General features: G+C 37.1%; 1 protein-coding gene across 2 annotated transcripts in view; it reads left to right on the top strand.

The window, feature by feature from the left end:
* The window catches only part of LOC121425951 (transmembrane protein 198-like), a 56,452-nt gene that overhangs the window by 7,433 nt on the left and 32,925 nt on the right, over positions 1-16,094 (top strand). The window contains exon 1 of one of the 2 annotated variants that reach the window (XM_041622076.1): positions 14,096-14,653. The exons of the other annotated variant lie outside the window; for it this stretch is intronic. The gene's annotated coding sequence lies outside the window, so the exon portion shown is untranslated. Of the gene's footprint in view, positions 1-14,095; positions 14,654-16,094 lie in introns of those variants that run through there. 2 annotated transcript variants of the gene reach the window in all.

Below are 16,094 nucleotides of genomic sequence, written 5' to 3' on the forward strand. Positions count from 1 at the left end.
CACAGAGAGCGTTCCCATAGCAACAACGCCACTTTACGTGAAGTGGTTTTGAAAACCACTTTCGACTGATCAAATGGGAACGCTAGCAAAGCGATCTTCTGTTTCCTGAAGCGATTTCTAGTATAAAACTTGTTTAGAAAGTATAATGAGAACGGTATCCTAGTTTGAAAATCCTGTTCATGTTATGGCTTCCGTAGATCCACATCATATAAAGTTAAAATCATTTCAGAATGTTGAATTGTGCTCTCTATGTAATTTCAACATTGTTCAAAGGTCATGTACCATCCAACAAATTCCATTAATTACACGTCTGAAAAGTCCCATGTTGCGAGAGGGCTCCCCCATTTCGGCCCCCTAGCTAACTGTCATGCATTGATTCTACTCAAAGACTCTTCTCTTGACTCATTCCACCTCTATTACTTGGAACTGTCAAGCACAATTCAAACCAATGCCATGTTCACAATCCTCACAAATAATCTTTCTATATTAAAAAAAGGGATGCTCTGGGCTGAAGATATTTATATCTATAAAATTGAGTAAAATTCACAGAGCAAAATTCTGAATATTTGGTCGAAATTGGATAACAAATAATGGAGTTATTCAATTTTTAAGAACTGTATTATTCTGGTGAAACAGTTCTAGGCATGTCTTCTTGAATATTCATTAGGTGGGCTGATGATGTCACATTCCCACTTTCCCTTTTCTTTATGAATTCAGAAATATTTCATTTTGTCATAAATGTGTAAAAATTATGTGTCTCCATTATGATGAAATAAGTTGCAGCAAGAAATAGCTAGTGCACAATAATCACTTGTCAATCCAATTGTTTTTAATAGTTCTTGGTAGAAAAATTTGGAATAAACCAAATTTCATGTAATAAAATACAAAGAACAGTGGGGATATGATATTGTGATATATTTCACACTACCAATGCCTGAAAAGGGGTCATACGTGTACATGTACGGGCACATTCTCACACAAGGCTGATGATATGACAAGTAGATACCCGTAGACCCTATTCACATTGGTTTTGAACTTAATCATCATTTCTTTTAATATATTTCCAGTGTTATGGAATAGAGCAACAGGCATGTATTATGAAATGTGATGTAAATTTCACCACCCAAATGAAAAAAATAGTCTACATACATGTACGTATGAAAAAGAGCTGGTACATGCACGTGAACCAGGGAAAGAATGAAAAAAGTACTCTACATGTATGTATGAAACAGAGCTGGTATACATGCACATGTGAACCAGTGGGGGAGAATACATATGGGTTTGGGGCAATTTTTGCCACAGAAATGCTCAAAATAGCCCTGGAAAATGAATTTTAAAAAGAGCCCCCAAAGTTCTCCAATCAACTGTAATTTCATTTGGCTGTGAAAAGTAGCCTGCAGAAATATATGAAAAATAACTCTTTTTTTTGCCGAATATGAACACAGCCAATGATAGCCAATTTAAAACGTGAATGCACCCTCAGCTCATTAGAGCCTTTCCTCACCCATTATTCCCCTGATGTCCCATCTTTGAAAGCGGGTAAAGAATGGAAACGTCAGATCCTTATCAGAATGCAGACGCCTATCTTCCTGCCATAACTAACTATTGACCGTCTATGAAATAACCCCCATACCATATTAATGCCAAAGGGTTGTTGAGACCCTCTAATGTGAAATATTTTTTTATATGTATGGGTTGTTTTTTACCACATTGGGATGATAGCTGAATTTTGGGGCTGTTTCTTGTTAAATTTTGTGCAACAAGCAGATGCTGTCAGAGCATTTCTCATTCCGTTTTATGTATTAAAAAAATGAACAGATTTTCTCATAAAATGTTCTTGAATATTGTTTTGTGGTAGATCTTGGAGCAACTTTAGAAAAGATGATTGCAAGAAATGCGCTTAATTTGGGGAATTTTAGGGTCAGTTCAGGCTGTCATAATGGGCCAAATCGCCTGTTGCCCTTATCTACATGTACATGTATTTCCTTTAATATGCTTTAATATGTTGACTCCACTGAATAATTAGAACATCACCAAATACTTTGATCTTTATATACATGTATGATGAGCTTGTGAACTCATCTTGAGAGCTGGTATGGGGGGCATTTCATGAAACAAAAATTCAAAGATTAACACTTGCTTCTTGTTACAAGCTACTGAAATCCTTGCATCTGATTGGCTCAGAGCAAATTTTGTCAGTATAAAAGTCACTGACAAGAAGCTTCATGAAATGCTATTCCAGGGCCCCTGTCTTACAAAGAGTTACGTTGATCCAATCAGTCTCAAGCTGTATGAAAATCCATCCATACCATAATTTTTTTCTACACAAACTTTACACATTCTCCTTTATGTAGCATAACTAGCAAACAAGGAAAATCACTCTGGATCTTCAAGAGAATGATGAATGTATGAGTATATACATTATCAAGAAAATATTTGAACAAATTCGCATTGTAGATGTTGACATTCCTGGCCGTCCGCAGTTGTGATTGATCGGATCAATCGCAACTCTTTGTGAGACAGGGCCGAGAGCCCCAAACTTGATCTGGATCAGATGATACTGCAGAGATGCTTAATTTTATTTCATTATCATGAATGGTACAATGGCCTACCTGAATAGGAATGAAATTTCATCTGATCAAGCTCTACATTTTAACCATCCTCTGTATTTCTGAATAGTTGCCAATAAACTCCCCACTGATACATGTAGGTACAGGTAGGCATAATTTACATCATCATCTTTAATCCTAAGTGAACGGAACTGGAATTGGGCGTGTCTCTCTCTGGCGTTGATAATACATCTATTATATTGCTAGCAATTGATAACAAATTTATTCAAAAATTCTTGTATTTAAAAATTTGCAGTCAGAAATTTGTCGGTGGAATTCCATCATAGCATTAATCATGGTATGTATTGAGAGGAAAATCAAACCTCACAGTTGAGTTCTCAACAAAAATATAAAAGATTATATCCTATCTCATCATCATATGACATTCATTTCCTTCAGATTTAATACCCGAATGTTTTTGTACCCCATACCTCTTTATCATTCTGAATTTAATTCTATTTTGGAAAGTGTGGATGGAAAATGTACATCAACAATGCAGTGTATTCCAAACCTTTTCCACCATTCCATCTAAAAGCCATACACTCCTTGCTTGCTGGATGGCTGGGCAGGAAACGTTGCTATGATTAAAGCGTTAAAAGGTTTGCCAAGTGTGAACGTGTTGATTTCCGAGATAAGACTTACGAGCTGGTTTCAGGCCAAAGCATGCCAAGTTTCTTCCCAAAATAGAGCCGAACTAGACTTGTGTTTGTAGGAAATGTAGAAATACGAAATGCTGCCATTTTAATACGGGTACTGCTGGAGAGGGCAATATTACTATAAAGGTCTGTTCCACTCTACCAAGTGCTTGATTTGAGCGAATAGAGAAAAAAATTAACAAATTCAGAACTTGTGGAACTTATGCAGGTAAACTCATGATTATAATTCCTAGTGAGTTGATGGACATCCTCTGACGGCCCCAAAAATGTCAGGAGAGGAACAAAGAAAAATGAATTTTGGAAGAATGCAACATTTGAATAATTTATGCATGTACATGTACATGTAGGCCTACATGCTTATCATCGAACATTGAACAATACTTTAAAGGGATGCTCCAGGCTGAAGATATTATGTATAAATTCACGTAGCAAAATGCTGAAAAAATGACAAACATCTTATAACAAATAACACAGTTATTGAAATTTAAAGATTTGCATTATTCTGCTGTCCAAAGCGGTTGTAGGCAATCTTCATGATCATTAGGTGGGCTGATGATGTCATATCCACACCTGTTCTTTAATTAGGTTTATTCAAGTTTTTCTACCAAGAACCAAAACAGTGGGATTGACAACTAAAGTGCAGTAGTTGTTTATTGCTGCAAGTTATTTCATCATAATGGAGACATGTCGCTTGCACATGTATGAAAAATGAAACAATTATAATCCCATGTAATAACATAAGAAAAGGGAATGTGGGGAACTGGGGATGTGACATTATCAACCCACCTAATGAATATTCATGATGACGTGTGATATTACTGTTTTTACAAAATATTGCTAAATTTTAAAATTCACTAACTTTGTCATTGGTTATCCGATTTTGATAAAATTTTCACCATTTCGCCCTGTGAACTTTACTCTATTTTATCTTTAGCCTGGAGCAGCCCTTTGAATTTATAATTCAAGATTGAAATATTGAAGAAGAAAAAAGTAAAATGCTCAGAATGGTAGGTTTGATTGTAAATACATACATGATTTGAAGTTTGTTCTGCCTAGAAGAGTTTACATCCTCCCCCCCCAAAAAAAAAATAATAATAATAATGAATAAATGAATATTAGAAAAATAATCAATCAATCAATATAATTAAATTAACTTTTTCCTGAGGACTTCTCTTTGATCAGCAAATTTCAGAATAAAGATAATGTAGAACCAAAATATTTTATACTTTCCTGATACTTCCAAGTTCAAACCATGGGGGGTAAGAAATAGTCTGCTATGCAGACTCTGAATGGCCTGTGAGGTGGATCTGCTGGTTTCCGAAGTAAACCAGCCTGAAAGGGCGAGCGAAGCGAGCCATTTCCTAGTCTGCTATGCAGACTCGTTGCATCAGCGGAGGTACACACACTGCAAATGTGGGTCTACATTCGTAGACTAGGTAAGAAATGGGAAGCAGGATTTCAAAAAAAATGAACCCCTGCTGTGAGTCATTACTCATTAGAAACTGAATAAAGACATTAAAACTAAGATCAGGGGCAATAGTATGCATGGTTTGATATCAGTAGTGTTTTGTAGGAAGGTAGACTATTCAACAGGTCTACATGTATATAAAGCCTATGTCTCATTAGGGATGTGAGAGGGCCCTGGGCCCAGTTGTACAAAGAGTTACAATTGATCCGATCAATCACAACTATTGAAAGCCAGCAACATCAACGTATAAAATGCATGCGTGTTCAAAATGTGTTCTAGATATGTAATAGGCCTATATATTCACACATTCATTGTTTTCTTGAACATTCTGTATACTTCTCTTTGTTTACAAAGGACATTGTGCAAATTTAGTGTAGAAAAATTATGACATTGCTGGATTTCCATATAGTTGGGGTTGATCTGATCAATCGTTTCAACTTGAATAATTTAAGTAATCATGAAATGACCATTCTAATATCCATATTTCCTTTATTAAAATTGTTATAATAAGTTTTGGGGAACTACCGAAAAAATGAAGAATATTCACCTCTCTCTTGACTCTGTTTACAGAATAAAGACATCAAATTTTCATTAGGTATTTTCATGATAAAAGGCAAGTGTGAATGACACCTTAAACTTGTAGAAACTGAACAGTAGCATCCTGGAAGTGAGAGAGATGGGGGGGGGGGGTTGCACCCTTGCTGATCTTGCCAATGATCCAGAAGGATGCATCCATTTGCTTTTCCTGATTCACCCCCAATGGTTTCACTGAAAACAGATGTCTTCCAATCTATGGTATAGTCCACAACTTGTTTTACAGATGCTACCTCTGTGGCAGGGAAAAAATTACATGGGGCTGGGGGCAATTTAGCCCCCAAAATACTGAAAAGAGCCCTGGCAACTGGAAAGGGTACATGTGTAGCACTGGAAATCTCCATTCATTGTGCAGATTTTAGGCAGTAAGTTGTGAAAAATAGCCCCCAAATACATTTTTTTTAATTACGCCTGTGGTCTATGATTTGATATGATTTCCTTTTTCTGTTGAAACACAAGTTTACACAGTATAGACTTTAATAGATTTTATGCATTTACATGTACATGTAGCTTACATACAGCACATGTGTGTGTGCATGTAGCTATGTGGGCCTCAACAATTATAATCATGTCATGGTGATTTTTTTTTTCTAAAATTAAACTTCATCCACTCTGCCCCAACGTTGATTTGACACTATTATGAAATGGCCATCATTTGCTATGCTAATTACGGTAGGGATCGAGTCTGTGTAGTACAGTTTGACCTCGATGTGAATGTACATGTACAGTGTAAGAAGTTAATTCAAATTGCAGAAATTGAATATATAAAATTATATACGATTGTTTTAATTTGAATAATGCAAAACAAATATTTTCTTCATCATATGACATACATGTATTTAACTATATTTTTTGCATTAAACACAACATTTACATGTAGTATTGATTTCCATAATGACACTATTAAATGGCCATCATTGCTATATGCTCTAGTGACATACAGTATAATTGTGTAGTACAGTTCGACCTCAGTGTAAGAAAATAATATTTTATTTTACTGATCAGTATTCTTCATCCATAGAAAGTTATAGATCATGCAAAAACAAATATTTTCTTTATCATATGACTGATACATGTGTATACATGTAACTATATATTTTTTTGCATTAGACACAAAATTTAGTATTGATTCCTATTGTATGTAAATCCTCTATTTATTCCTCTGATACTTACTAGTGCGCAATAGTGTGGAATTGGTTGTATGAAGTGATGCAGTAAATTTGTTTTTATTAATAAATAGGTGACCCAAATACATGTATGCAATCTGTGTGATCTATTTTGAGAAGCATGTTTCCTGAGATACACTTCCACGTCATAAATTGGTAAAGTTCAGGGTATTACAGTGAGTGAGCTTAGCACCAAAAGGGCACTAACCTCTATAAAAGTACAACATGGGGTGTGAGTTTAGGCCTTTTTGTCTCTTACAAAATCCTGGAAGAGTACAAGAGTATGTACTCCCTCCAAAATGAAAATACAGGCTTATGAAATACATGTACTGCTCCTTACAGTTTTTTTATTTTTGCAAGTTTTTTTGGGAAATAAAGTAAACCCCCCTCATAAAAAGTGTTATGGTATGTGATTTCCCAATCCTATAAAAAAAACTAGTTCATGTACTCTGTGCAGAACCCCCCCCCCCCTCCACCAGACGGTTTTAGTCTTAATATAAACTGCAATGTTAATAGGACAGAGCCACGTTTTGAATGGGCACATTTTCATTAAATGATATCAGCGAATTTGAGAAATATACAAACAGGATTGAGGCCAATCAATCTATCCATATTTTTATTGTTTGAAATAGAAATATTCCAAAATTCATTTTTGCCCAATTAATTGTAGTTCCAGCAGCCACTTTGCAGAGCCACATTGAAGGGGCTCTATCCCTTTAATCGTTGAACACCAAACAGAGTGGTAGTATTACTCCCATCTTTTATTAACGTCTTTTGGTCAGAAGCAGCCGGGGATTGAACTCCTGACTTCCCGGTTGACGTTGTGAGATGGACGCTCTACCAACTGAGCCAGTTAGGGCATAACTTTTAGGTTTAATAGGGCCAATACACAATAGGGTATTCAAAGCATCAAATTTTATAACAAAAAGCCCCCCCCCCCCCCCCCTCTTCTCTGAAAAATAGCTTCCTAGGGCTAAAGTTTTACTCTAAATCCATGTGTTTCATGTTTTATTGAGAACGTAATAATGAGAGTAAGGAAATTATGATAAGAGGTGTGGGCCAAGTTCACTGAATGGTTCATATGGCGTAAATTATATCTTCATGCAATTTGAATTATGTTTTTATACGATGTAAATTGTGAAGGGTTATTAGAAGATGACAGGACAGTGTTGATATCTTCATTGAAGGAGACACGTCTTCAGGTCTAACCATTCCATCCTTAATGATAGTGGCACGTTACCCAAATGTGTTCCGTATGACCGTTCAGGCCAGTACCCCGTAGATAATATGATTATAACTACTAATACCCAGCTCTGAAAGTTGACATTCCCAGTTCCTTTCAGATTCCTGTCAAGGAGTTGAAGTCAAATGCAACCGTCTGTAAACTGTTTGTCAAAGATACAGTGCACTGCCACTTGTGGCTCAATCAGAAGCGGTCTAATCCAGGCCCTAATTTGTTCCAGAATTAGCGAGCGCTCGACTAACAAATCACATTGCCTCCTCGCGCCATTGCCACCGTCCCGCCTGCCAGGAAATCACTAACGCATTCTTGCCGGTGTATGCGGTCCGGGGCAAATCAGCAACAGGCGCGAGGCTCCCACTGCCAAGGAAGCTTGATTTCCTACCAAATTAGGATACAGTGTTGGTTTTTTGTTTATAATCATTTGACCATCGTTGTCGCGTGACTCAATTAGCGGTGGACGAACCGTCATTTCTCCAGGGTAATAATGGGGTAAACTTTAATGATATGCAGTCTCTCTTTCTCTCTCTTGTTATTATTCATGGATTTTTGTTTTCTGTGTCATATTAGCACTGATGAATTTGGCGTAACGTTTTTCAAGATACATGGGGTCATGAAGATTAACTCGGGGCAAAGCTTTTGATTGAATGCGTAAATGAAGATTGGCATGTGTTCTTATCAAGCTTTTGAGTACACGGAGTTGACACATCTTATTTCAAAAGCCGATCCCTGGATTATTTAACGAAACCCTTCCTGTCATGGCCTGAATGACCACAGAGTTTGTTGAAAGTTCCATGTAGGCCTTCTGCATGTATACCTGAATATTCATTTTACATTATGATTTATGTAATTTTTCCCCGCTGTATTTCAATATTTGATATATCAATATTATATAGTACACCTACAGGTCATTCTGGGCTGCATTTTGTGAAATTTCATAAAAAACTAGAATTACAAACAAAAATACAAACACAGTATATTGTCTCATTGTTTATTCCCATACTTGTGAGAGTATGTGTAGTCTCTGTATCTTGCGACAGTTTGAATCGATCATGTCATCAGGGATTCTGTGCGCTGGCCTCCAGTGCACACAGAATCTGCATAATCTCAAACCAGGGAAGTGTTATGTAGAACACTTCCCTGCTCAAACAATATTAAAAGGGCTTTCACTTTTATACAGGTTTGTCATTGGCCCAAAGAAGCCGATTGATAATTGGCAAAATGTCTCTCAAACAGTCAGTTTTATTTTACTCTTTTTTTTGCCTAATTTTCTGAACACTACTGGATGAATGAGAAGGATATACATCAGGGCCCTGTCTTACAAACAGTTACGATTGATCCAATCAATCGTAACTCTATGGAAATCCATCAGTGTCATAATATTTTCTACAGGAAATTTGCACAAGGTCCTTTGTAAACAAAGGAAAACACACCAAATTGTCAAGAAATCATTGACTTTATGGATATACATCTAGAACATTTTTTGAACAAACAACATTTATTTCATATGTTGACTTTGCTGGCTTTCCATAGTTGCGATCAATCGGATCAATATAACTCTATGTGAGACAGGGCCCATGCCCCTACTTGCGATTGATCTGATCAATCTCAACTGTAATCCATTCATACCATAATTTTTTTCTACAGGAAATTTGCCCAATCTCCGTTTAATCAAAGAGAATCACACTGAATCTTCAAGAGAATGAGGAATATGTATACCGTAAGTAACGGTGTATTAACCGCACCCGTGTATTAACCGCACCCCCAACTTTGGACTAAAAAAAAAAAAAAAAAAAAAAAAAAAAAAATCACATTTACATGCATATTTGAGGTACGAAGAAACAAAATCTAAGTTTTTCAGATTTCCAAAGTATCCAAAGAGATTACCGGTATGCAGAAATATGCTGTTCTTGATCAATTCATCTACAAATGTTAGAAAGAAAGAACGGTCCCGACAATATTGGCAACTTACACACTCGCTCACCTCACAGTAAGTGTACACACACAGCACTGCCATTACATTGCATTGCAAACTACGATACAGTACAAGTCATGCCAGTACATCTTATCAAATTATGATCTGTGTCTTTCCCAGCGTAGGAGGAAGAAACATTCACATTTCTTGCATCACAATCTCACAATCACTTTCAGAAATTTGATGTCTTAGCATGAATTTTGGATACGGGATTATAGGAAGGTTCAAGAAACAAAGAAATTTGCATTTTTTACAGTTGTTTTTTACGGCTTCGTGCTGTCTCTCTCGTGCGTGGTTTACATGGTATCTTATGAAAAGCAAACAGGAAGGAAAAAAAAACAAGCTGGCGCGAAACGGGACTTTGAATAGCGCCAGCTTAAGTCGCACTACAACCACATTACAACGCAATCTCTAAGCTCACTCAACTCTCGCTCAGCGGTGACAAAATATTACCGAGTATGCTTGGCATCTCTTTTAAATTAGCCAGGGAACTTCACTACTTTGAATCGAGAATAAAGTCAAAATTAGTGTCATGAAGGTGGGTGGTTTGTTATGGACAACATTTAATGAATATTGCAACAATCGCTTCCCATTACCCGCGGCTCATACCCCTCTAAACGACATTGCCTGGGCGGCTACGCCCGGCCACTCGATGTGTTGTGAACTGGCAGACATCGTACATGTACGGGAGGGGTTACGGCGGGCTGGCTCAGACCCGTCACCGTGTATAAACCGCACCCCCGACTTTTGCTTCTACCCTGCCGAGAAAAAGGTGCGGTTAATACACCGTTACTTACGGTATAAACATATATCATATCTATAATGCTTTGAAAGAATTTGCATTTTAGATGTTGACGTAAATTTTGCTGGCTTTCCGTAGTCATGATTGATCGGATCAATCATAACTCAATGTAAGACGAGGCCCTGATTACTATTATGTGATACTTTAAGTTTCAAGTTATCCTAAAATTCCCAATGCATTTCGAGATTTTGGCTGTTAATTTGACATTGTTTCAAAATATCAGTTGACTTTTATCAATCAAAATGCGATACATGTACCACAAATGTTATATTAGTCAGAAACTCACAAAAGTACATAATGTACCTTTCATTTTTTTAGATGTCTTGACTGGTAATGATGTAGATCTACAATCCAGAGAGAAAAAAACAAGAGATTTACAATGCATGTTAAAAAACATAGACAAACGTTTTATTCCTCAAAATTATATTTTCATCTTCTGCCAAGATGGATTACCTAGTAAATTGTTGACAAGCCACATCAGAACATGATGTCCAGTTTGATATCAATAACTGTCGTACTGGTTTGATTGATGTAGCCCCATCCAATTACAGGTTTTAGTCATGGGGCATTATAGAAAGCATGCACGTTATCATCGCGGTATGGCTTTGTACGTAGGTGTGTTCTCACCAGCCTGAAACAGGCTTGATGTAGTGCTTCAGTCACAACATTGGTACCAACTCCAGACCAGTCAATGATATGTTTATACTGGAAATAATGGAATATATTTGATTGATCTGCATTGTGCACCCCGTAACGACAAAAATATAATAGCGATTATAAATCAATGAAATGGCTTTATATATCAAAGTCATCGTTGCTTGCGCATTTTGCTCAGTAGGCTAATCAGGAACCAATGAGAACTGCTCTTTCAAATTATAGATTAATCGCTACGGGCCTCAAGTCAGTGTCTTTACTGTGATTGTAGCGTTACATCTCAGGTCAACATGAGATCAAACTAGAGTTGGCGTGGCTTAGTGGTACCCTTTTCATAAACCCATCCTCCAATTAGCCGCCTAAGAGTAATGCGGATAATTCAATGAAAATTGCGTTCATAAACTCTGAAAATAATACGCACTATTTTTCCTGAAAAAGGCGGATAATCATCATGACAACTGGACACGCCCCTTCCGATGCGGTGGTGTTGGAAAAGGTGACCTTGTGACCGCACCATGGCAATTATCCGCATTATTTGGAAATGCGTTCATAAAGTTAAAATCTGGTCCTGATGCTGCTATTATGTGGATAATAGCAGCATCAAAATAATGCGGATAACTCGGGTCTTCCTCCGATTTTACGACCAAATTATGCTGCTATTAGCTGCATAATTGGGTTTATGAAAGGGGTATTAGTGGTAAAGTCTCCAAGGTCCAGGGTTCAAAACTCACCAGACCAAAAGTTTGTGTCCTTTATTGGCAAAGCATTTATCTTTGTTTGCCACTCTCCACCCAGTTGTAACAAATGGGCACTTGGTAGGAAGTGATTCTTTGAATGCTGGAGCACCCAATTTCGCGAGCCTTGCTATTAAAAGCCAGGGTAATTATGGTTGATAGAAGCCTACTACATGGAGGCCTCAGCTTCAATATTCAGAATAAAGGTAAAGAAAAAAAGAACTTACTGGTAGTTTCTTATTGCGGATAATGAAAGGGAACTTGCATGATATTTAATAAACCATTTAAATCTTTCTTTTTTAGTGTTTTTTTTGGGGGGGGTTAATGAATAAGCAATAGAAAGTCACATTCATAATTTTGCCTGAGCTTGAATTTCTTGGATTAAAATTCAGCAGTTAGGTTGAGAAGTTGGGCTAGTAGTTACAATCCCCATGAAGTCATTGAGTACGGTAAATGAGGTTCAAATGCCAAAGGATATCCAGTATCATTAGAACGGAATATCTTGAATCGTGACAGTAGATTGGAAACCCTATCAGCCTATGCCAAGGATCTGTTTAAAAGCTCAAAGGCTACTCAACCTCAAGTTGATTTGTGTAATGAAAAATTACAAATTAAAAAATTTATTTCATTTGCTCTCATCCGTCCCTTTGATCATGGAGCTTGGATCTATGCTCTGATCTTGTCCCCCCCCCCCTGCCCCAACTTAGATTATTTTCTTTATCCCATTCTTCTTCCTATTTCTTAAAACTGTAAAAAAAATGAAGATCTATCCTGATGTATGCATTGTGGCCCAGTGGATTAGTCTTCTGACTTTGAAAGAGAGGGTTGTGGTTCGAATCCCAGCCATGGCATAATTTCCTTCAGCAAGAACTAATCCACATTGTGCCACACTCAACTCGGGTGAGGTGAATGGGTACCCGGCAGGATTAATTCCTTGATTGCATGAGCACTGAAAGGCAGCTCAAGCTAAAGCTTGGGTAATAATAATAATAATTGTGCCTCGGAATACAATATTTCTAAAATAGATGGCGCTATATAAATGCCTATTATTATTGTTATCAATATTATGCTTTATTTTCTGTTTTTACACAATTTCCCTCTGCATTCACCTCTTCTCTCTTCCCTTTCTCTATCGATCTCATTCTCTCTCAATTCATTATTTGAATTTCACCCATTCATTATCAATATCAAATATCAAATGCTATGGACTAAAGAATATTCCAAGGGCTTTTGAGCCCCCCCCCCCCCCCATGCTATGGACTGAAAAATATTCCAAGGGTTTTGAGCCCCCCCATGCTATGGATTGAAGAATATTCAAAGGTTTTTTGAGCCCCCCCCCCCCCCCCGGACTCTATAGAGCTAGATGAGCTCGATCTGCATGTATATATGTATGCATGAACTACTCCTTGATCTGTGTTTTTAGTACAATGAAGTCTACATGTATACGTCATAAGTTGGTTTCAGACCGCCTCGAAGTTCGTTACATGGAGGTATTTTCTGATCGGGAAATTTACCCTGATCAGAAAATACTACATGTAGATAATATTGGCATTGTGAAAGCAAATTACGTGTAATCTCTGCGAAAGAAAATTTCCACTATATAGTAGGTACAGTGTAATTGTCAAAATTACTAGAACTTTTGCAGGGATTTTTCCAAGGTCGCAGATATTTAGCAATGTGAAAGCAATTTATGGGAACTTATAGCAAAGCGTGAAGTTGGGCGCGGGCGCTGTGGATGGCTGCTGAGCTAGTGATTTTGAATCTCGCGCCTTGCCTGCTTATCAGACCATACTGGACATGCTCGTACATGTAATTTCAGGAACTTATTCCGAAGGGTATGTTTCGGGGCGGTGTAAATGCATGATTAATTAATGGGTATTTTTTAGCTGATCGGGGCGGTTTGAAAATCACCTATTGAAGTGTAAGATCACCTTCAAGCATGGTTTAACACTCCTGTTAATTATTCTGCACAATACAAAATGTATTTCTTAGTTCAGTGATCATATTATCAAGGAATCCCTCCCGCTGCTCCAAGACGAGCGGGATAGCCCATGATGATGGCGATGATGCATATATGCGTGTGCGCATTCTCATTTATTGAGCAGTGCATGCACCCTGCCTGCGCTCTGTGCATCCATCCGTGCGTCTGTCAACGTCTGACTGCTGGCTGCCAAAGGGAGAGAGGAAGCGTTCAAATTGAATCCCATCATTACTGGCTTACGCAGCAGCTGGGGAAAGAACTCTCGGGGTCTCATCTCTGGGCTTTGTCATTCATTCTTCTCCAGTGACACAGCTCTATATTTACATACAGGATTTGCAATTCCACTTTCGTATTGCCAACTGTTCTTTAGATCTACATGTGGAGTTTCTCTTTGAGTTGGATTCCCTACAATACTTGGAATTTCGGTTGAATAATACATGTAGATCATTGACTACCTCCTTTTGTGAATTATTCTTTTGCTTCTTGCTAATAAAATCTGCAATGCTGGATATATCCTGGAATGAAATGGGGGCACTCTTTTTGTGATCGATCGCTTTTTTATTTCTAAAGTTTGGATGAATGTTCCGGATCTTGCAATGTACTAGATGGAATAAATTTGAGTTGGCTCTGTTCAACTGTCCGTCTCCTGGATACTACATAGCACTCTGACTATTTGGGATAGATCTGTTTTATAGGCTCCGTTGATGCACTGATATAATTTGTTGGATTATGAGATGGAATAACTTCATACATACATCAATGGATTGTATTGAGGTTTGTAGTGAATCCATGCATTGCTATTTTTATGATAGGAATAGGAAATTCTCTTTATTTAATTATTCATAATTCATTAATCTTTTGAAATTCTTGATGCTTCTTGCTAAAAATATAGGAGAAAGGGTAATAAAGCTGTACATAAAATATTGTGGATGTGAACTTGATAAAGACCTAAAATGTACATGTAAATTGTATACAAGTAGACCTAACTTTTATTTTTTCACTCTTGAAATTTATCAGTGAAATTCAAGAGGTAGATGATAGAAGCATTATCAGAGCAGTGCAAAGCTTCCACATATAGTATGTGTTTGCCAAAAGTTTTCAGATTCTTAAGATGACATGGTATATTCAATATAGGGTGCGTTTATTCGACACTTTTTAACCCTAGAATCATGATTAGAATCATGATTCAAATCACGATTCTGCAGAATCACGATGGTCATATGAACGATATCGTGATTTGAATCATGATTCTATGACGTTATTGTGTCGTGCTTCTTCCAGGTTCGACTCAAAGGCGCGCGCTGTGTTTCATGCAGGTTAATTTTGGTGGAGCAGTATTGCCAGTGTATATGCCAATTGTCACGTGCATTTAGGAATTATCATTCTGTGTATTGTACCCCCGGTGTTGTACTGTAGCGCCATTTGTATATTTCATTGTTTTCATCAATCTTGTCTTCAAGTTCCAAAGGCACAAATTGGACCTATACTTCCTGGGTCAAACTGCGCACTGTGATGCGCACTGGATCGGCCCGAATTCAGGGAGAAACAGCGTTAGAAAGATGGATGTATAAACGCTGATTCTGTCGGATCATGATTAATGTTGCTGTTTTGAATCATGATTCAAATCGTGATTCAAATCATGATTCTGGGTTGAGGTCGCATAAACGCAGCCATATACAGTTCTTGAATCATAATTCAGAACTGTTCTGCTCTTTTGTATTCATCTTGCAATACAAATACAAGTCATGAGTTTGGACAAATTTGATGAGAGAGATTAACATTGGCCGCATGAAATGAGTATAATTATGCTTGTCAAAACCACAACCACAAAATGTGCCCAGTGAATGAGGTACATGTATTTTGAGGACGAGAAAATGTACTACATGATAAACAAAGTACATGTACATTTACATGTAGGCCTACAATGCAAACAATTGTATTCATAATATACGTTCATTTTTATACACATATTCATGTTCATTTTTATATGCATATTCATTATTGTAAATACACGTATGTTCATTTATATACGCTTAGGCCTATTCATTATTTGTAAATATGTTCTTGTTGAGACTCATACTCCCGATCGGGGGTCGATAGAGTAATAATAAAATCTTGTACATCAAAAATTTCAATGCAAGTTTAATTGCATTAAATATTCATATAAAACTTTCTCCAAAAAAAGTTCACACATTTGTAAATTTTGTATGTGAGT

Source organism: Lytechinus variegatus, chromosome 13 (genome assembly GCF_018143015.1).
Source record: "Lytechinus variegatus isolate NC3 chromosome 13, Lvar_3.0, whole genome shotgun sequence".
Lineage (NCBI taxonomy): Eukaryota > Metazoa > Echinodermata > Echinoidea > Temnopleuroida > Toxopneustidae > Lytechinus > Lytechinus variegatus.